Consider the following 24,302-nt stretch of genomic DNA (forward strand, 5'->3'; position numbering starts at 1 on the left):
GCACAGGCGCGCACCTTAGAGGGAGCGTTGCTCGCACGGCTGCGCTAGCATCACAGCTAACGTTAGCCATGCTGCTACCTCTCTGCTCGGAGAGGACGTATACGTATGTGACGTATGTCGTGAGAGTATGTGACGTGTGTAAGAAGGTGCACTTGCTGTCTGTGAGAGGGAGACACAGGAAAGAGTGAGAATAGCCTGTCGTGTAATGCCAGCAGCTAAAAGCAACTGCGTGAGAATTCACAGACCTGTGGATGTGTTGAAGGTGTGCTGGAAAATGCGGAATGGAAATTAGGGCGCAGCAGAAAAGTGGAATGTATTATTTAAATCGGTGCGTTGGAAAACACGGACCGGAGTTTTTTTTTAAACTGGATCTGGATCGGCATTTTCTCATGCCTTGCCGATATGCAATTTTTGGCAAATATCGGTAGCCGATCCGATACAAATATCGGATCGGGACATCCCTAGTCTAAACGCTCCAAAGTGCTTCAAATCCGATCTTTTCGCATCATATTCAAGCCTCATCAGGAGGTAGCCCAAATCCAATTGGAATCTCATCTTTTCAAATCTGACTGCAACATAAACGGAAAAGAGACCTGAATGCGAATAACGAGCTATGTCATTCGTGTGCGCAGGAAAAGACGCAGCCAGCCAGCGGAAGTGGATACGTCAATACAACATCCGGTTTTGGTGAGCAAAGTATTTTTTCCGCAGCGGAATTTTCGCTGCATCACTCGTCAATAGTGCGCGAATAATAGGCTACATGTAATATATGAAAATAGACATACTTTGAAGAAATAGTGAAAATTGACGGACCGTAAATGTGTACTCTTTGGCGTATTTGCGTACATTGCGTAAGTTGTTTACGTAAGTGAGTTGAAAGATAAAGCTAACGTAGATCCACACTAATGTCCGTGACTCCTCTGCTTAACAGCCGTAAAAATATTAGTTCGAACAAGGGTTGTAAATCTTTGGGCACCGCACAGTTCAATTAGTTTAAATTCTTGGGGGTAACTATTCGATTCAGAATCGAGAAAATCAATACTTTAATAACCTTGGGTGCCAGTTCTATGATTTAATACATTCCTCCATAAAATAGATAAACAACTCTAATAAATTCAACCCAACCATTCAATAAAGTCAAGTACAAATAAAGCAAGGGAACTATTGCACACTTCTCTTTTCTAAAGTAAATATGTACAGCAAATCTACATCAGCTATATGATTTGCCTGAGTGGCTGGACAGGAAGGATTTAAAAAAAAAAAATTATAAATGGGATTTGTTTTAAATTGATTAAGAATCGTTACAAATAAGAAACACCTCTTGTTAGAACCCCACCAACTATATTACCCGATATCTATTCATTCATACATGATATAAATTTGATTTACTTTCACGTACAAAACCCTAATTTTTAAGGTGTGGTGGCTTTTATTTTGCAAAGTCGGAGTAGCAGTAGTAGCAACTACCTTCCTCCTTACGGAATCCGTTAAACTTCCTTTGTTTTCACTTTATCGAAGTGCGCATGCAAGTGACGTCCAGGCCACATTGGGGCCTGTGGCCGTTTATACTAGAGTCTGGCAAAGATCACATTTGACTTGTAAGCTGAACAAAATCCGACTTCGAAAAAATCCGATCTGGTCCACTTTGGCCTGCAGTGTAAACGTAGTCTGTGATTCCGTCTGTGGTTACGTTAACGCGAAAATCATAGGGCCTTGCTTATTTTTTGTTGAATTTAGTAATTATTAGGCATACTAGCGCTGTTTTGAATAAAAAGTAGCAACCATGGTGAAATCCCAAACTTCTAGTAAATGATAAAGAAATGATAAATGGGTTGTACTTGTATAGCGCTTTTCTACCTTCAAGGTACTCAAAGCGCTTTGACACTACTTCCACATTTACCCATTCACACACACATTCACACACTGATGGAGGGAGCTGCCATGCAAGGCGCTAACCAGCACCCATCAGGAGCAAGGGTGAAGTGTCTTGCTCAGGACACAACGGACATGACGAGGTTGGTACTAGGTGGGGATTGAACCAGGGACCCTCGGGTTGTGCACGGTCACTCTTCCACTGCGCCACGCCGTCCCAACGTGGTCTTTTTTTCATTTATCCGTTTCAAGCTCAGGAATTTGCATGCACATTGCGCAGATGTCCATTAGTCGTTTTTTTTCCGATTAATATACACTATATTTCCAAAAGTATTTGGCCACCTGCCTTGAATCACATATGAACTTGAAGTGCCATTCCATTTCTAACCTATAGGGTTCAATATGATGTCGGTGCACCTTTTGCGGGTATTACAGCTTCAACTCTTCTGGGATGGCTGTCCACAAGGTTGCGGAGTGTGTTTATAGGAATTTTCCGCCATTCTTCCAAAAGCGCATTGGTGAGGTCACACACTGATGTTGGTCGAGAAGGCCTGACTCTCAGTCTCCGTTCTAAATTATCCCAAAGGTGTTCTATCGGGTTCAGGTCAGGACTCTGTGCAGGCCAGTCAAGTTCATCCACACCAGACTCTGTCATCCATGTCTTTATGGACCTTGCTTTGTGCACTGGTGCACAGTCATGTTGGAAGAGGAAGGGGCCCGCTCCAAACTGTTCCCACAAGGTTGGGAGCATGGACTTAAATGATAAATGATAAATGGGTTGTACTTGTATAGCGCTTTTCTACCTTCAAGGTACTCAAAGCGCTTTGACACTACTTCCACATTTACCCATTCACACACTGATGGAGGGAGCTGCCATGCAAGGCGCTAACCAGCACCCATCAGGAGCAAGGGTGAAGTGTCTTGCTCAGGACACAACGGACATGACGAGGTTGGTACTAGGTGGGGATTGAACCAGGGACCCTCGGGTCGCGCACGGCCACTCTTCCACTGCGCCACGCCGTCCAAAATGTTTTGGTATCCTGGAGCATTCAAAGAACTCCGGCTTATTAGTGATTCCCAGAGCCCAAAAAAAGTCTGCGGGCTATAGAGCGTTTTCTATTCGGGCTCCAGTACTATGGAATGCCCTCCCGGTAACAGTTAGAGATGCTACCTCAGTAGAAGCATTTAAGTCCCATCTTAAAACTCATTTGTATACTCTAGCCTTTAAATAGACCAGTTGATCTGCCGTTTCTTTTCTTTTCTCCTCTGCTCCCCTCTTCCTTGTGGAGGGGTGGGGGGGCACAGGTCTGGTGGCCATGGATGTCCAGAGTCGGGACCCGGGGTGGACCGCTCGCCTGTGCATCGGCTGGGAACATCTCTGCGCTGCTGACCCGTCTCCGCTCGGGATGGTGTCCTGCTGGCCCCACTATGGACTGGACTCTTACTATTATGTTGGATCCACTATGGACTGGACTCTCACAATATTATGTCAGACCCACTCGACATCCATTGCATTCGGTCTACCCTAGAGGGGGGGGGGGTTACCCACATATGCGGTCCTCTCCAAGGTTTATCATAGTCATTCACATCGACGTCCCACTGGGGTGAGTTTTTCCTTGCCCTTATGTGGGCTTTGTACCGAGGATGTCGTTGTGGCTTGTGCAGCCCTTTGAGACACTTGTGATTTAGGGCTATATAAATAAACATTGATTGATTGATTGATTTCACTGGAACTAAGGGGCCAAGCCCAACTCCTGAAAAACAACCCCACACCATAATTCCTACCACTTTGTGGCTGAGTTGCTGTTGTTCCCAAACTCTTCCATTTTCTTATAATAAAGCCGACAGTTGACTTTGGAACATTTAGGAGCGAGGAAATTTCATGACTGGATTTGTTGCACAGGTGGCATCATATGACAGTTCCACGCTGGAGATCACTGAGCTCCTGTGAGCGGCCCATTCTTTCACAAATGTTTGTAGAAACATTCTCCATGCCTAAGTGCTTGATTTTATACACCTGTGGCCGGGCCAAGTGATTAGGACACCTGATTCTCATCATTTGGATGGGTGACCAAATACTTTTGGCAATATAGTGTATCTTTATCAGGGGTGCTCATTACGTCGATCGCGAGCTACCGGTCGATCTCGGAGGGTGTGCCAGTCGATCACCAGCCAGGCATTAAAAAAATAGTCCTAAAAATGAGCGATCATAAATTTTCACTATGACGTCACTTTCGTCACTTGATTGACATTCACGGCACCCGAGGGTCTTCTGAGATGACGCTGACTGCTGCCAGCTCATTAAAATTACCGACTGGAAGGCGAGAAACACTTTATTTCAACAGACTCTGGCGCCGTACCTCTTGTCAAAACTCCAAGGACCGACTGCACAGTTGCGCTAACAAAACAAGAGTCTCAGAAAGCTGGCGTGCACAAGCTAGCAAGCTACGAAGTTTGCCGACAATGTATTTCTTGTAAAGTGTATACAAAGGAGTACGGAAGCTGGACAAACAAGATGCCAAAAACCAACCACTTTCATGTGGTATTGGACAGAAAGGAGGACTTTTTTCTCCTCCATTCGAAAATGCGGACGTTTTTAGCACCACTGTCTGATTCCAATCAATGCAAGTCATCAGAATCAGGTAATACACCAACTTATATTCCTGTCTTCATGAAAGAAAGGAATCTATATGTGTTAAACATGCCTGTATTATCTTTAAACACCTTAACTTGTTAACAATATTAACTATATGTGTTAAACATGCTTGCATTATCTTTAAACACCTTTAACTTATTAACAATATTAACTATATGTGTTAAACATGCTTGTATTATCATTAAACACCTTTAACTTGTTAACAATATTAACTATATGTGTTAAACATGCTTGTATTATCTTTAAACACCTTTAACTTATTAATAATATTAACTATATGTATTAACCATGCTTGTATTATCATTAAACACCTTTAACTTGTTAACAATATTAACTATATGTATTAAACATGCTTGTATTATATTTAAACACCTTTAACTTGTTAACAATATTTACTATATGTATTAAACATACTTGTATTATCATTAAACACATTTAATTTATTAACAATATTAACTATATGTATTAAACATGATTGCATTATCATTAAACACCTTTAATTTATTAACAATATTAACTATATGTGTTAAACATGCTTGCATTATCATTAAACACCTTTAACTTATTAACAAAAACATATATTTCATAAATAAGTAAATATAAATTATATATATGAATGAGGTAGATCCCCACGACTTGATCAATTGAAAAGTAGCTCGCCTGCAGAAAAAGTGTGAGCACCCCTGATCTTTATGATCGTGAGAAGCCAAAATCGAAATCCAGATTAAAATGTGATTACTCGTGCAGCCCTCGAAGTGACTATTTTTGTGTCTGGCATTTTATTTTTTTTGTATCTCCGTCATACACGAGCAAATTGGGACTGTACAGGTCAATTTTTTGTGTACCTTTTACAATGGGAACACAACACAGTGTGTACCATGAAGAGATGAAGCGTATAATCACAGCGCTTGGTGGAAACAAGGCCACATAAGTGAAAGTCAATGCTGCTACCAACGCCTATCAAATTCGATGAACACCCCCCCCCCCCGACCCATTTCCTCTTCGGTTTGCATGCAAGCTGCTGACAGATAAGTTGGGACACAACCTGATGGTGACACAATCTATTAATGTGATCAGATGTGTCGTGTGCTGCTGGTTGCGTGGCACAGTGATGCATAAAGGATAAACATTCCATCAATACTGCAGCTAAATGCCCCAGATTGTTTGGCCATTGATTTTGTCCACACTACTTAAAAAAGTTGATGTAGTGGCGAGACACACATGGGGCGACATAGAATTCCACCTACAGCAGACTGGAGTAAGGTCAACATATAACACAAAAGGCCGAGTGCTGCGTGGAAGTGTGCGGCCCCGGCACGCAGCGTGGGCCGAATAACTATTTACTTACCTCCTTGTAGGATGCCGGCGAGCCAAATTCATCTGTGATTTAACTCCCACCAAAGCCCTCAACAATAACACACGGCATAATCTGCTGCCAATAACGCCAGGTGCTCTTAGCAAGATGGCTCCCGCCGGACCTCCGAGGGGAGTAATACCGTGTTTAGAGCTGGGGGAAAGTCAATAGTGTTTCTGGTGGGGGGCGACGGAAAGCTTCTGAGTGGCTGCCTGTAACGCTATTAGCCGCGTTATAGCCAGCGCTGGCAGAGATGTCATTACATTAATTAAGAGGCTCGGCGGGGCAGAAGGGAGAAGAGGCCAGGGCGCTCTCCACGAGCCTCCGACATTAAAGCCTTACTCATCGCGCTCGGGGGAAAAAAATCCAAGTCTTTAATTAAACTGGCAAAAAGTGGAATTAATGGCGTTTAGGAAGGACACAGGAGACGAAGCAGTAAGCAGGGTTTTATACTTTAGTGAAACTAAAAACAGTTTTGATTACTCCCCGATATTTACAACGCTGTTTTTTTCAACAGGAGAGAAGGAAGGTGACCTCAGGGAAACAAATTTAAGACAAAAAGCTTTTAGCATATCAATACGTGGAGTGAATTTGAAAGAAAAGGTTGATTTAGGAACTGAGGAAATGTACTATTATGAGACGTGCGGACAACCACAATGTCTGATATCATTTATTCTCAATGTGTAATTGCTGAAAAACTGGGAAGGGGTACGATGAATTAAGCTCTGCTTCGTCCGACTGCTTTTCTGACATGAAATGTGAACGTGGCGTTACTTAAAGGGGAACTGTACTTTTTTCTGGAATTTTGCCTCTCGTTCACAATCATTATCAGAGAGAAGAAGAGAAAAGATTTGGGGTTTTCCCCGCTTTCTCACATGTAATAATTGTCTCGTTCTTGGGAGCAATAGGAGCAATCAACTTTATCTCTGAATCACTTTAAAAATACATTCAAAAACCGTCAACAATACTTAATTTACATTCCGTAACCTGTATAATAACCAAGCTGTGGCTACATTCTTACTGTAAGAGAGAACACTGAGGAACTCTTTTTCTAGCGTACTAACACATCGGCGTGCTGCAGTATTAGCCGTAAAGGCTAACTACGGAAAGATATAAGCAAGGAACTCCGTCAACACGAAACGCGTTTGAGTTTATAATTAGGGATGTCCGATAATATCGGACTGCCGATATTATCGGCCGATAAATGCTTTAAAATGTAATATCGGACAATATCGGTATCGGTTTCAAAAAGTAAAATGTATGACTTTTTAAAACGCCGCTGTGTACACGGACATAGGGAGAAGTATAGAGCGCCAATAAACCTTAAAGGCACTGCCTTTGCGTGCCGGTCCAATCACATATTACCTACGGCTTTTTCCACACACAGGTGAATGCAAGGCATGCTTGATCAACAGCCATACAGGTCACACTGAGGGTGGCCGTATAAACAACTTTAACACTGTTACAAATATGCGCCACACTGTGAACCCACACCAAACAAGAATGACAAACACATTTCGGGAGAACATCCGCACCGTAACACAACATAAACACAACAGAACAAATACCCAGAACCCCTTGCAGCACTAACTCTTCCGGTATGCTACAATATACACCCCCGCTACCCCCTAACCCCACCCCACACACACACACACACACCTCAACCCCGCCCACCTCAACCTCCTCATGCTCTCTCAGGGAGAGCATGTCCCAAATTCCAAGCTGCTGTTTTGAGGCATGTTAAAAAAAATAATGCACTTTGTGACTTCAATAATAAATATGGCAGTGCCATGTTGGCATTTTTTTTCCATAACTTGAGTTGATTTATTTTGGAAAACCTTGTTACATTGTTTAATGCATCCAGCGGGGCATTACAACAAAATTAGGCATAATAATGTGTTAATTCCACGACTGTATATATCGGTATCGGTTAATATCGGTATCACAGTAATTAAGAGTTGGACAATATCGGAATATCGGCAAAAAAGCCATTATCGGACATCTCTATTTATAATGCACAACACAATGCGGTAAGACACCAATCTGTACTGATTGAAAACGTGAACAATCATATTACAATATCTGTAAAGTATTATTTCATGTTTTGCTTGTACACAGCTAGCCAGACAACATATGTACTGTAGTGTACAGTGATGTGCTGCATGTATCATGATCAATACTATAGTGACTCACTCGATGGACAGTTGTCCATTTGGTTAAGCTAGCCAGGGACGTTTCCAGTTGACTTGGGTAAGCAATCCATTAATTCGGCATAGCTTGGCTCAAAAGTGCCAGATTTCCGTCTGCGCCAACGTTTCAGCCTTTGTGCTCGCTTCTATAAGCAGCAGTTCATCCTCTGTATATTTAGTTTCAAAAAGATAAGGCTGTGAATCTTAATTTGTTCAAAAATAGTCGTCTTCGTTGTCTGCCATGTTTATAAAACACACTCACGTTTGATTCGAGGAATAGGAACACATTTGTTGCAGGAAGTCGGAAGAGCGCTACTATAGAAACGGAAATAAATGCGCCGAAGAATTAGTTCCAGCTGTGGATAAAATGACCAAAATACTGTAAATATTGAAGATATTACTTATTGTTATGAAGATGTCTGTTACTACATGATATATATACTTGCAGTGTGTATATAAAACATATTACATATTGTTATGAAGGTGTCTGTTACTACATTATATATACAATATACTTGCCGTGTGTATATAAAACATATTACATATTGTTATGAAGGTGTCTCTTACTACATTATATATACACCGTATTTTTCGGACTACAAGTCGCTCCGGAGTATAAGTCGCACCGGCCGAAAATGCATAATAAAGAAGGAAAAAAACATATACAAGTCGCATTTTTGGGGGAAATATATTTGATAAAACCCAACACCAAGAATAGACATTTGAAAGGCAATTTAAAATAAATAAAGAATAGTGAACAACAGGCTGAATAAGTGTACGTTATAAACGCATAAATAACCAACTGAGAACGTGCCTGGTATGTTAACGTAACATATTATGGTAAGAGTCATTCAAATAACTATAACATATAGAACATGCTACCAAACAATCTGTCACTCCTAATCACTAAATCCCATGAAATCTTATACGTCTAGTCTCTTACGTGAATGAGCTAAATAATATTATTTGATATTTTACGGTAATGTGGTAATAATTTCACACGTAAGTCGCTCCTGAGTATAAGTCGCACCCCCGGCCAAACTATGAAAAAATACGGTAATTGTTTTTTGACCGTCTTGAACCATTCGATACTGAAAAATGAAATTAGACCAACTCAATAAATAATGATAAATTCAAATTGATCAGCAACAATAACTCAGAGCACAATATCTAAAACACATTAACCTACAAACCAAAAATGAATAACACTTTTTTTTTTTTTATTCAAAATGAGGAAGTCAGGATTAATGGCTACAGTGAGCACGTTTTGTTGTGCACAACTTTTCGAAGCAGGGTCTTCTGCCCGTGTGCAGCTGAGATAGGCTCCAGCACTCCCCGTTAGGGACAAGCGGTAAAAAATGGATGGATGGATGGTTTTGAAGCATTATACTGCATGATATTGATAAAGCATGTTCCCAGGGGTCACACAGGCCAAGGAAGGCCTGTCCCACTATTTGAGAAACATGCTTAGTTTTTCTATGCAAATATTTGACGAGTCCCTAAAGTGGACATTGTTCATGCAAGGTAAGTCTACTATTTATTGAGACAATTATGACCAAACAAAGATATCACTGATCTATAGTTTGTTAAAAAAAAGAACACTCTCAACCCCAGTGTACATACAGTGCATGAAAATATGTGCGCATGGTTATGGTCATATGAAGAAATAAACTACTTATATTCTATACTGTGTATAACTTCACTGAGTTTGCATAATAATTGGGGTCTTCTTGGCCACTGTCCCGTGTAAATACAGCAACCAGTGTTATAAACTAATGTATATATGTCTCACATGGCTGTCTTTCTTTGTGTGTTAGCTTGAAAAATGACAAATATTCTCTTAGGGTTGTCAAGTTGTGCAGTTAATAGTTGAGCAGTGTGCCAAGGACATCATTAAAGTCAACTGTATTGGCAGGTAAGATCAGCTGGTGGGATCAAGGTCTACTACAAGGAGTTTGTTTTTGAGTTTTTATTTTCGAACATGTGGTATAGTAAGCGGCCTTGCTCCTGCTCTACCGTCTTTAATAGTAACAATAATTCAGTACAGTTTAAGTAATTTCCAAATGGTTTGTCTGCAGTTGGCGCTTCAATTTTGTCGTATTTTTGCCGACGAAAATCGAGCTACGGGGTTGACAAGTTTTTTTGTTGTCTACCGCGGCAAAGACGAAGTGCGTCCATATGTCTTCTCTTCTGTTTCTTCTTTTGTAACTAACTTCTGTTTCTCGGTGTAAAGGACATCTTGTAATTATGTCTTTTAGAGTCTTGCTTTTATGGGTGATAAATCGAAACAGTGCGCTTTTCAAAGACCCTAGTTCTGTATGGATACCCTTTGTGCTTTTCCACTCGCCCCTCTCCAACATGCAACGGTGATTGGCTATTTTGTCCCACCCGCTTGAAGACAAAATTAAATAAAGAATTCCGGCTTATTAGTGATTGCCAGAGCCCAGAAAACAGTCTGCGGGCTATAGAGCGTTTTCTATTCGGACTCCAGTACTCTAAACAGTTAGAGATGCTACCTCAGTAGAAGCATTCAAGTCCCATCTTAAAACTCATTTGTATACTCTAGCCTTTAAATAGACCCCCCTTTTTAGACCAGTTGATCTGCCGTCTCTTTTCTGCTCTGCCCTTCTCTCCTGCATGGAGAGGTTATTAGGTGACCACAGATGATGCACTAGCTGTTCAAAGCCGGGACCCGGGGTGGACCACTCATCTGTGCATCCGTTGGGGACGTCTCTGCGCTGCTGACCTGTCTCCACTCCAGATGATCCACTGCTGGCCCCATTATGGACTGGACTCTCACACTATTAACTAGATCCACTCGATGTCTATTGCACCGGTCGCCGAGGGGGGTTCCACACATCTGCGGTCCCCTCCAAGGTTTCTCATTTAATCCCATTGGGTTGAGTTTTTTCTTGCCCTGATGCGGCATCTGAGCCGAGGATGTCGTTGTGGCTTGTGCAGCCCTTTGAGATACTTGTGATTAAGGGCTACATAAATAAACTTTGATTGATTGATTGAAATATGATTGGATTTCGAGCCTGTCAACATTTTTGTCTCGTTGACTCAATTGTCGATTAATTTCGTCATTGTTTTAGTCAACTTGCATTTGTTTTCATTCCTTATCGTCCTGGGGAAAATAGGTCGTTGCTGATAACGAAGACGAAAACTTTTAGTCAACAATATTAACACTGGATACTACCCTTAGTAAAAACACCAACGGAGAAAAACAGTTGCTGTAATATTACAGTATCCTCTCTAGATTCCTAATAATGTACTTTTTAATTTTCTGTTAATAACTGCTTACTTTTTGCTGTAACACGCTTCCATCTATTCATTTCAGTTCAGTTAAAGGGGAACATTATCACCAGACCTATGTAAGCGTCAATATATACCTTGATGTTGCAGAAAAAAGACCATATATTTTTTTAACCGATTTCCGAACTCTAAATGGGTGAATTTTGGTGAATTAAACGCCTTTCTATTATTCGCTCTCGGAGCGATGACGTCACAACGTGACGTCACATCGGGAAGCAATCCGCCATTTTCTCAAACACATTACAAACACCGAGTCAAATCAGCTCTGTTATTTTCCGTTTTTTCGACTGTTTTCCGTACCTTGGAGACATCATGGCTCGTCGGTGTGTTGTCGGAGGGTGTAACAACACCAACAGGGACGGATTCAAGTTGCACCAGTGGCCCAAAGATGCGAAAGTGGCAAGAAATTGGACGTTTGTTCCGCACACTTTACCGACGAAAGCTATGCTACGACAGAGATGGCAAGAATGTGTGGATATCCTGCAACACTCAAAGCAGATGCATTTCCAACGATAAAGTCAAAGAAATCTGCCGCCAGACCCCCAGGAAAAGTGCGCGGATGAGGGTATGTCTACAGAATATATTAATTGATGAAAACTGGGCTGTCTGCACTCTCAAAGTGCATGTTGTTGCCAAATGTATTTCATATGCTGTAAACCTAGTTCATAGTTGTTAGTTTCCTTTAATGCCAAACAAACACATACCAATCGTTGGTTAGAAGGCGATCGCCGAATTCGTCCTCGCTTTCTCCCGTGTTGCTGGCTGTCGTGTCGTTTTCGTCGGTTTCGCTTGCATACGGTTCAAACCGATATGGCTCAATAGCTTCAGTCTTTTCTTCAATTTCGTTTTCGCTACCTGCCTCCACACTACAACCATCCGTTTCAATACCTGCGTAATCTGTTGAATCGCTTAAGCCGCTGAAATCCGAGTCTAAATCCGAGCTAATGTCGCTATACCTTGCTGTTCTCGCCGCCATGTTTGTTTGTATCGGCATCACTATGTGACGTCACAGGAAAATGGACGGGTGTTTATAACGATGGTTAAAATCAGGCACTTTGAAGCTTTTTTTTTAGGGATATTGCGTGATGGGTAAAATTTTGAAAAAAACTTCGAAAAATAAAATAAGCCACTGGGAACTGATTTTTAATGGTTTAGACCATTCTGAAATTGTGATAATGTTCCCCTTTAATTTTATTCATTTACACTTCCTAAACTTTACTAAACCTATATTTCTTCTGTTGTTGCAAGTTACAGTAGCTTAGCAATTAGCATACATGCTCCTGGTGTGTAACATGTTTAGCCTTGTCTTCCAGTGATAACGCTACATGAGATACTAAGAAACGTACAGCAGTTGATTTGCTGCAATGGACATACAATGTGTATGTATACAAGTGGAATCTCATTTTATGAACATAATAGGTTCTGGAACAGGGTTCGTAAAACCAAAAGTTTGTACAGTGGAGCAAATTTCTTCATAAGAAACAATGTAAATGTGAATAATGGGTTCCAGCCTCGGCAAAAGTCGCTAGCAAAATGAACAAAACTTGTCAAAAGGGGAAAAAGCAGAAAAGAGACACACTGAAGCACAGTGAAGTGACTAGTAGCGTACTTGGCAGCAAGGGACGTGGAGGGCTCCCCCATGTTCTGGTTGAGTCCTCAATTACAGAATGTTTCACAGGCTGGATATTACATTTCATTAGGGCTGCAACTAACAACTAATTTGATAATCGATTAATCTGTCGATTATTACTTCGATTAATCGATTAATAATCGGATAAAAGAGACAAACTACATTTCTATCCTTTACAGTATTTTATTGGGGAAAAAACAGCATACTGGCACCATACTTATTTTGATTACTGTTTCTCAGCTGTTTGTAAATGTTGCAGTTTATAAATAAAGGTTTATTAAAAAAAAAAAAAAAAGTAGCCTCTGCGCATGCGCATAGTATAGATCCAACGAATCGATGACTAAATTAATCGCCAACTATTTTTATAATCTATTTTAATCAATTTAATCGATTAGTTGTTGCAGCCCTACATTTCATTAATGAATAGAGAAGGTTAAGACATTTTCACGCAGCAATATGAAGGCTGTTGACTTGTACAACATGTAATGTACAGAATATCAGAGGCATTTATTTAGGTAGAAATATCACAGATTACATTGCCAAACATCTTTGACAATCAAAGCATGATCCTAACGATCCACATTTTGTCTTATTAATGCGTGAAACTAGTATCTAAACATGGTGTAGCTCCTCCTCTGAGTACAAGTGTTCCAACAGCAGGAATACAAATTCTGTATTTCATCAAAATACAAAATCTGGTAACACACTGCAGGTATTTTTTCCATATTTACATTAAAAGCGGGGTTAAGCTGTTTAAAAAAGCCTAATGTTTAAAACACCTTTAATTAAAGCATATTAATTGTCCACTCATGGTGTTAAAACTTTAAAATTATCTGTCTAGGATACACTTATTAATGATGAAAAATTACATCTACCTGCGGATAATCAGGATTAATTTTGAGTTAAGTGTGTTCACTTAATGTGATTAATCGTGATTAAATATCTTAATCGTTTGACAGCCCTTATATATATACTTTTACGCGAAAATCGGTCAATACTGATCCCTAGAATTAAATCTCCCTTGATTCACTTTATTCGTCATTTATATGTATTTCATTTGTTCCCTGCATGCTAAACTATAAATATTCTCTCCAAAATGAGTTTTGTGATCATATTTTTGGGGTATCCGGAATGGATTAAATGGATTTATATTACTTTTTATGGAGAAAAATGTGTACGAGTTGGTTTACATTGGCTCTTTTAGAGGAGATTACTAATTACAGAGCCAGTGTAACAGTGTTGTTTTTGCACAGAAATATACGAAACAAAAAGACTTCCCTCATATAGTACCTTCGAGGACAGGGGCAGGACAAAGCGAGGGCAGACAGAGACGACACAATGAGGTAATAGGGGTCTCTGCTCACCGGTTCAACATGTAAACAAAAGAAAATACAACACTTGAGCCTGCGCGAGGAAAGCCGCCCGCTGATGATGAAAGGCGCCAGCATCTGCATGTAAACGATGCTCGTAGCGGGAAAGGACCCCGTCCTCTCAACACTTACGCTCTCACTCGTAGTCGCAAGTCTTCAAGGTAAAGGCTCTCGGCCATTAGAGCGCTCCAGACCACCTCTTACCTGCCCCCCCACCCCCCCTCTCTCCAATGCTGGAGTGGAGATCCAAGCAGGAACAGGAACAAGAGGGACCCGAGCCCATCTCTAAGGTCAAGAAGAGGAGACGGTGTGATGGCGAGAGGATGGAACAAGGTGGAGAGGAGGTGCTTTTGGACACTTTGCACACGAGCGTATCTGTTACGCATGAGCGTCCTCCTCATCGCCAAAGCAATGTCAAGCTGATTAGCTCAGGGTTGAATGAGGCGAATAACAATCCAAATGATTCTTTATCCTTTTACGGCCGTCAGCGAGACGAGAGAGAGCCGTAAGCCTTTTAGGAGACGCTCGCCTCACTATATTGCTCCTCCCCCTGAATTACTTAAATGCTATTTGCTGTAAATAGGATTCTGATGCCTGCAGCTCACACAAGCTAAAAGATAGCCACCTATCAGTTGATTTCTCGCAAAAAAACGAACCCAAAAAGCGCTTATGATGATGGTTAAAACTCACTCCATTAATAGCAAACAATTGCCAGAATACCGTATTTGAAAAAAATATAAGACGACCGCTCTCTGTCCAGTATTTCTTACTCTTTGGTTTTATTGATCACTTTAATTTTCTCACAATTCGCATCACAACTCAACTGCTCTTGTTTGCTGCGTTAACACTTGTTTGGTTCGGTTAAAACAAAGTCTGGTGCTTTACCTCTGCCAGTGCGGTTGGTTTGTGCACACTTAGTCTATTGGTCTGTGTGCATTACCCACTCCACACCGAATGTAAGACAACTCGTCCTCATCAAACTGTTTTCGACAGTCTGCATTTGCATTTGCAACACACTTGTGCAAGCATGGCAACTTGCTGCTGTGCTACATAAAAAACAAGAACATTAATGAATACATTTTAAAAGTATTTGTTGATTATATAAATATGTTTAGTTATGTATATTACAAAGAAGAAGAATCTTGATAAACATCTTGAACCCTATCAAAAGATGAGATAATCGTATGCATCTCATAATACCAACCATAAATGACTTGACTATTTATTTAGAGAACTTTAAGTATTGCTTATTTATTAATTTAAAAAATATTTATATTATACAAAAAGGGATAGGATAAAATAATCTCTGCTTCTTCCTACTCCTTTTCTGACATGCTGTATTGGAAAACTTTTTTTTTTTTTTAAATTGGATTATATTATATTATATTATAAATTGCATCATTATATTTAATTTAATGATGAACCAAAAATTTGCATTTGTTTTTTTTCTTGATGAAAAGGAAACACATTTAAGGATTTTTCTCTGTATTTAGTAAAAAACAGCAAAAAAAAAGTAAAAAAAATAAATGAATAAAAAAAGTTATAAAAAACTAATGAACAAATGAATAAATACATGTATTTGTATTAAGAGATACTATTTTTTATATATGCTTATTGTATATTATATTATGCAATATACTGTATACACATTATCGTTAAATGGTGAACCAAAAATTTACATTTGGATTTTTCTTGATGAAAAGGAAACACTTCAGGATTTTCTCTATCATCAGTAAACAGAAAAAAACCTAACAAACAAAAAATAAATAAATACATAAAATTTGTATTAAAATATATATTATTTTCTCGTATATTATATTGTACATTATACTGTATAATATATATATATTAATAAATATATATATATATATATATATATATATATATATATATATATATATATATATACAAATAGACATACACTGTACATATATAGACATGTACACACACACACACACATACATATATATATATATATCCATCCATTTTCTACCGCTTGTCCCTTTCGGTGTCACGGGGGGCGCTGGAGCCTATCTCAGCTGCATTCGGGCGGAAGGTGGGGTACACCCTGGACAAGTCGCCACCTCATCAAAGGGCCTATATATATATATGTATGTATGTATGTATGTATATATATATATATATATATACGTACATATACATATATATATACATACATATATACATATATATACATACATATATACATATATACACATATACATACATGTATATATACATACATATATATACATGTATATATACATATATACATACATATATATATACATATATACATACATATATATATACATATATATATATATACATACATATATATATACATACATATATATACATACATATATATATACATACATATATATATACATATATATATATATATATTATATATAATATATATACATATATATATATATATATATATATATACATATACATATACATATACATATATATATAGGCCCGTGTTTTTCGGACTATAAGTCACTCCGGAGTATAAGTCGCACCGGCCGAAAATGCATAATAAAGAAGGAAAAAAAACATAAACAAGTCGCACTGGAGTATAAGTCGCATTTTTGGGGGAAATTTATTTGATAAAACCCAACACCAAGAATAGACATTTGAAAGGCAATTTAAAATAAATAAAGAATAGTGAACAACAGGCTGAATAAGTGTACGTTATATGACGCATAAATAACCAACTGAGAACGTGCCTGGTATGTTAACGTAACATATTATGGTAAGAGTCATTCAAATAACTATAACATATAGAACATGCTATACGTTTACCAAACAATCTGTCACTCCTAATCGCTAAATCCCATGAAATATTATACGTCTCGTCTCTTACGTGAATGAGCTAAATAATAATATTTGATATTTTACGGTAATGTGTTAATAATTTCACACATAAGTCGCTCCTGAGTATAAGTCGCACCCCCGGCCAAACTATGAAAAAAACCGCGACTTATAGTCCGTAAAATACGGTATGTATATATATATATATATATATACATATTTATATATATATATATATATATATATATATATATATATATATATATATATATATATTCTTCTCACACTAATTGACTGAAAGAGCGCCCACTTACCGCGCGCTCGCCCGACACTGCGGCGCGATGTCACGTTATCGATGGGGAAAATGCATTTTTAGACAATATGATTTGCCTGAGCGGCTAGAAGACCCTGAGAGTAACAAGCGGTAGAACATGTATTAGAAAGGACAGATTAAAAAAAATATAATAATTATTTTTTTTATTTTTTATTTGGGACTTCCTGCGGGCCAGATTTTGGACGCTGGCGGGCCGTAGTTTGGGGACCCCTGCTCTAGATCAACTATAGATCTATCCGTCGATTAAAATTTTTAAAATGTTTTTTTTTTTTTGTTTTATGCCATTTTTAGCTCAATTAAATATTTCCACTAAAATATTTCACAGTGGAATATTTTACATTGATTTTGAGTCATTATTATTTGACATCTTTCAAGAAAAAAAACCACCCTGCATGGCAGCTTTGTGTTATTATAGTCAACATTGCAACTTTTAGTTCACTTTTTTATGTTTTTTTTCTTAATAGTATTTTTAGAACGTGCCGCAGGCCGTCAAAAAATTAGCTGTGGGCCGCACTTTGGACACCCCTGCATTACAAGGTGAGAAGAATGGTAATAGAAGAATAGAAGATGAGGGTCCAAGTGAGTGCCTGTAATATTCCATCATTGGGAATGAGCCTTGTTGTGTCGTGGCCATAAAACAGCACATTTTGGGCTTCTTTGTCCATCCAGCAGGACATTTAGAAGTAGCCAGCGGGGTGTGAGGGATAGTCTATCGCCAAGTGTGTGTGTGTGTTGGGCTAGACACCCACATGTCATGCCTGACACATCAGCCAGGACCCCCCAGGCTATCCAGCCCTAATGCTGCCTATGTCCCACTTTCAAGCCCTTGTCCCTCAAAGCCCGCCCTCCTCCGCCGGCCTCCCTCCCTGCCTCCCGCCTGCCTGCTCCGTCCTTCATGTCGTAAGGCCACAACGACAATGCGCCGCCGTGATCGTCATCTTAACTTCATCAAGTCGAAAAGTGCAACATTGTCTCTTTATTGGTAATATTTGCAGAAATGAGTGGCTGCAGGGGGAGAGCAGTTGGACAAATATAATATAGGGAGTCCATCCCCTTCTTACAGGCACATTATTCCGGCGGAGGAGACTAATAGTTGAATGTGTGTAGGGGAAGGGGGCGTCGGGAAATAGTATTGCTTTGAAGCCCATAACTCTATTCTGGAGAAAAGAAGCATCACAGTGTTATTCCACATCCTCAGATATAAAAGGGGAAAAACATAATAACTTCCCGATAGCCTGGATCTCCACTGCCCTATACCAACACCCCCCCTCGCCTCATCCGCCAGCCGCCCACTTCTCCTGCCTCAATCTTTGGTTTCAAAGGAAGCGAATCAGCCGGTAGGACAGAAGGTTATGCATTAGTACTGGTCATTGCTCAAAGAGCGAGCGTTATAAATAATAAAGGCTTGTGAAGGACACGGGCCTCTGGGATGCATCTCTGGTTCACGCCACACGAGTCAAAGACAAGACATGTCATTTCTCTACGCACGCCCCGCCTCTCCTTCCCCAAAAAATGCGACCCTTTGTGGCTTCCATTATACGGCCTCTTTGTGAGCGCCACATTAAAGGCTACGCTGGGATTGGAAGAGGAGACCTACGCTGCATTCGAAACTTAAAACAAACAAAAAATCAATTAAAATGGAAATTCTATGCATTTCCTGGAATACAAAAACAATCTTTGCCCGAGTTTTGCTCAAAGTCGTCTGAGAACGAAACAAGCTTTGCTCAAGAACATCAAGCCCACCTTGTCCTCCTTCCATGTCCTCCATGCACGGCACCCCCCTGTGCGTGCATAGCATTAGCACACATGTTACACCTGCTTTACAGGCACGCATTACGCTTGTTTTCACATTTGCAGAGGCGCCCGAAATCCTCGTAATGAGATCCATCACCCGGGGAGTGACTTGCCAAACCGCCGCCCCCCTCGCTCCCCTTTATCCACTCTTATTTACTCTGCATCGCCCATTCAGCACTTATTACTTAACCTCGCCACACAACATTAGGAGGCTCTTTGCATGGTCAAGCAGCCCATCCCACAATGCATCATGACCACTAAGCTGATTACACAAAAATAATAACAACTCCTGCCTCCAGCGGTGTGTTTGTGCACGCGTGTGTGTGTGTGTGTACTTCTGTGTGTGTTCACAAGTGTGCTTTCATTTACAAAGGAACATTTTGCATGGAAGTCAAAAGGTTTGCCTCAAATTAGTACTTCTTAGTAGGATATCATGCTAAAGTAACATTGTACAAAAACTTTTTTTAAGTTACTTAAAAAGTGTAAATAATGTGAAAAAATGTACACAAATAATATGCTTTAACTCTGCTTTAGGAAAAACAAGTAGCGTTTTCATGGTGACTTGTCAGCCATATTTGTGAAGTGTGAAATTACTGGGAAATTGACAGATATTTTTTTGTGAAGGTTATTGTTCTGATAACAAAATGTAGTGTTTTAGTAGCAAAAAGTGGTGTTTTCATTGCAAAATGTCGGCCATCTTTGTAGGGTGTAAATAAGTTGGGAAGCTGACATAATTTTTAGTTCTTTTGTCGTTTTTATGATTTTATTCATGAAATTATGGCAAAATATATCGTGACTGTAGCAAAATGCGGTGTTGTTAGTGTGGCGAGTCGGCCATGTTTGTGAAATGTCTGTTTTTTACAAACTTGAAGGTTCCAGTTTAAAAAGAAAACTTGCATTAACTCAATGTCGCATTTTTATTGCGGCTTGTCGGCCATATTTGTGGAGTTTGAAACTAGTGGGAAATTGACATTTTTTGTGAAATAAAAAGTGAATTTAAATGATCTTATTCATGAAATGATGGCAAAATATACCGTGACTGTAGCAAAATGCGATGTAATTAGTGTGGCGAGTCGGCCATGTTTGTAAAATGTCTCATTTGTGAGGAACTGAAGTGTTTTTTAGAAACTTGAATGGTCCAGTTTAAAAATTTAACATGCATTAACTCCATCTGCTTTAAAATGCGTAATTTTCATGGCACAATGTGTCATTTTCACTGCGGCTTGTCGGCCATATTTGTAGAAAGTGAAATTGGTTGGAAACTGACATTTTTGGGGGGGATCTAAAACGTGAAGTTTATGGCTTTTATTAAATTAATTTATTCAAATGATGGCAAAATATGACGTTTTAATAGCAAAAAGTGCCGTTTCCATGGCAAAATGTTGGCCATCTTTGTGGGGTGTAAATTAGATGGGAAACTGACATCATTTTTAGTTCCTTTGTCGTTTTTATGATTTTATTCATGAAATTATGGCAAAATATATCGTGACTGTAGCAAAATGTGGCGTTTTTAATGTGGCGAGTCGGCCATGTCTGCGAAATGTCTCATTTGTGAGGAACTGAAATATTTTTTTACAAACTTGAAGGGTCCAGTTTAAAAAGAAAACTTGCATTAACTCAATCTTTTGAACCCTATCTGCTTTAAAATGCGTAATTTCCATTACTAAATGTTGCATTTTTATTGCGGCTTTTCCATCAAATTTGTGGAGTTTGAAATTAGTGGGAAACTGACATTTTTTGTGAAAAAAAAAAGTGAATTAATGATCGTATTCATGAAATTATGGCAAAATATATCGTGACTGTAGCAAAATGCGGCGTAATTAGTGTGGCGAGTCGGCCATGTTTGTAAAATGTCTCATTTGTGAGGAACTGAAACATTTTTTCAGAAACTTGAAGGGTCCAGTTTAAAAATTTAACATGCATTAACTCCATCTGATTTAAAATGCGTACTTTTCATGGCAAATTGTGTCATTTTCACTGCGGTTTGTCGGCCATATTTGTGGAAAGTGAAATTAGTGGGAAACTGACATATTTTTTTGTGATTTAAAAAGTCAAGTTTATGACTTTTATTAAATTAATTTATTCAAATGATGGCAACATATGACGTTTTTATGGCAAAAAGCGTTGTTTTCATGGCTAAATGTCAGCCATCTTTGTGCAGTGTTAATCAAATGGAAAGCTGACATCATTTTTGTTACATAATTGCTTGTATGATCTTATTCATGAAATTATGGCAAAATATATCGTGACTGCAGCAAAATGCGGCGTAATTAGTGTGGCGAGTCGGCCGTGTTTGTAAAATGTCTCATTTGCGAGGGACTTAAATATTTTTTTAGAAACTTGAAGGGTCCAGTTCAAAAAGACAACATGTATTAACTCCATCTGCTTTAAAATGGCGTTTCCATGGCGAAATATAGCAAAATATGTTATATTTCAGTGATATCTGGTGGCCATGTTTGTGGAGTACGTCATTTGTCGGGAACTGACAATTGTTGAGTAACTTAAAAATGCTTTATTTCTATTAAAAATTTTTACAAATAACATTCAGTAGCTAAAGAATCGTAACTGTTTTTAAAGTTAGTTTTTATCAATTCAAAAAATAAATTAAATGAAACAAATAAAAAAAAAATTGGAAAATAAAAAAAGTTTGTATATTTGGGGCAAAATAAGGCGTTTTCACTGCGGCATGGCGGCCATGTTTGTGGAACGTGACATGAGTGGGAAACGGACGTAAAAAGTGTAGTTCATCAGTTCCATAATGTTTAATTATGAAATATTGGCAAAACGTGTCATTTTTGTAGAAATATATGGCTTTTTCTGTGAGATCTGTCGGCAATGTTTGTAGAGTATGTTGTTTGTAGAGTATGTCATGACATCATTTTTGAGTAACTTAAAGGTGGTAATTATTGTGAAAATGATCTCAATATAAAACCGAAGGGTTTTTAAATCTAGTGCTTTTTTTCAATTTACGAAAAATAAATAATAATAAATAAAATAGAAAACAAAAAAGTTTGTATTTTTGGTTTTCACTGTGGCATGTCGGCCATTTTTGTGGAATGTGACATTAGTGGGAAAAGTGAGATCTTTTTAGTTATTTGAAAAGAATGAATATATTTGAAACTTATGTCCTTATGATAATGTCACAGCATGACTTGCTTGTGCACTGCTGATCATTTTTAGGAATTTGGAAAGCTGTAAGGTGTAAACTCTTAATACTACAAGCTGTACTCACTCCAGCCACAATGTGACTATAAATGACGGTGTCTAATATTACTATACTAAAATCAATGTGTGTTTTGATCCAAATGACTTGCCATACCCAATAATTCAAATAAAAAGCTTATGGGCTAAGGAGATCTCCGGGCGACCTTTGAGAAAGTGTTTGGCCAATTGTGTGGAATCCGTGTAAGTGCGGCCCATTTGGTGTGGACAGTAAGTGTGTGAAATGAGTGGTGCTGTCGTTCCTGGCCGGCTCCCTTTGACAGCATGATGATAGAAGCGTCACATCCTCGGCAGAGTAAATGCAAACTGACAAGAGATGAGCCGTTGCTGGCTGAATATAATGCGGAATTGTGCTCTGAGTGTCTTATTATCTTGTCTGTTGATGTCTGGATGAGGGAGATTTGCTTGAGAAGTGAAGACAGAGGCTGCACACATCCAACACCATCATGTCCTCTGCTGGTAAAAAAAAATAAATATATATATATATTTAATATTGCTGGGCCGACTAACAACAGCTTTCCCGCCTAACGTCCAGCACTTGTGCTGGGAATAAATACAAGGCGGAGCGACGTTTGCGGTGCTTTTGGGGCCCTGTTAGCTCAAGTGGAAGACTATTTGCACAGGCACGCTTTTAGGAGGAGGACCACACTTTCAGCTGTGCAGGAAGCGTGCGGCAGGTCTAGAAGATAGACCATTTCGTTTTGGACAAACACGACCTGTGTACTTGTTATACTGACAAAAACGTCAATCAAGGCGCCCGGGACAGAGCTATCTCCCGCCAAGCACGGCGAATTTAGGATGAACTAAACCGAAAGTTGACACGCAACAATTCACAGCATTATCAGCATGAGCACACAATTGGTGGACAATATCTCATTTTGCACAGGAAGCCTCCTTCTAGCGCTACTCTACTGCAAGATAGGTACAGGAAAAATGATCATTTCAGGGAAACGACCGTCATAATAATAAAGCATCCTCCAAAAAAACTCACAAAGTTCACATTTGCTCTGAAACTGTAAAAATCATCCTTTATGCGCTTAAAATTCGCCTCAGCCAAGGAAAACCTCTGGAAGGAGAATTATCTTTTTCCAGAAATTAACAGTAAATGTCTGACACGGTCGTGTGATTCAAGCCTCGTGTATCTCAAACATTTGGTTTACCTGAAAATCAAATAATCAGAGCTTAAATAGTGACTTTACTCATGCCTTTTGAACTTTGGTTGACAAAAACATATGACAGCTGCATGAATGTTCATCATTGTCAGCTTTCTGCCTCACACATCAGGAAAGGAAAGACATCCAAGAACCAAAGAGGAAGCAAAAGAAAAGAAAAAAGCGCCTCCGACCAACAAACATTTCCAATGAGGGCAAAAAATGCCCGACGACATTAATCATTTTTCACAATAAAAGTGCAAAGAGTGAAGAACTAAAATGAAACACATTCAGGAAATGAAGATGGAACAATAACTTATACGGTCAATAAATTCTTTTTTAGCGGCGGCCTTCTTGAACAAGTCAAATTTGATTTTTTTAACAAATAAAAAAATTAATCATAAAACAATGGTTTTATTGTTTTTTGGAATTATTTGAAACTCAGTGCATGATTTCATCTCTTTTAACCGCAGTTAAAATGTGACTAAAGATAATATAATTTAAAGTTGCAATAATTAGTTATTGCTCAAAATAAGGCCAAGTATTTTACATCCAACCACACCAGAATGCAATATTATTACAAAATTAAATA

At 38.9% G+C, this 24,302-nt stretch overlaps 1 protein-coding gene across 5 annotated transcripts in view; it reads right to left on the reverse strand.

The window, feature by feature from the left end:
• pou6f2 (POU class 6 homeobox 2) overlaps positions 1-24,302 on the reverse strand; it is a 251,247-nt gene that overhangs the window by 209,691 nt on the left and 17,254 nt on the right. The window lies entirely within an intron of this gene.

The sequence above is a fragment of the Nerophis lumbriciformis genome, linkage group LG07 (genome assembly GCF_033978685.3).
Source record: "Nerophis lumbriciformis linkage group LG07, RoL_Nlum_v2.1, whole genome shotgun sequence".
Lineage (NCBI taxonomy): Eukaryota > Metazoa > Chordata > Actinopteri > Syngnathiformes > Syngnathidae > Nerophis > Nerophis lumbriciformis.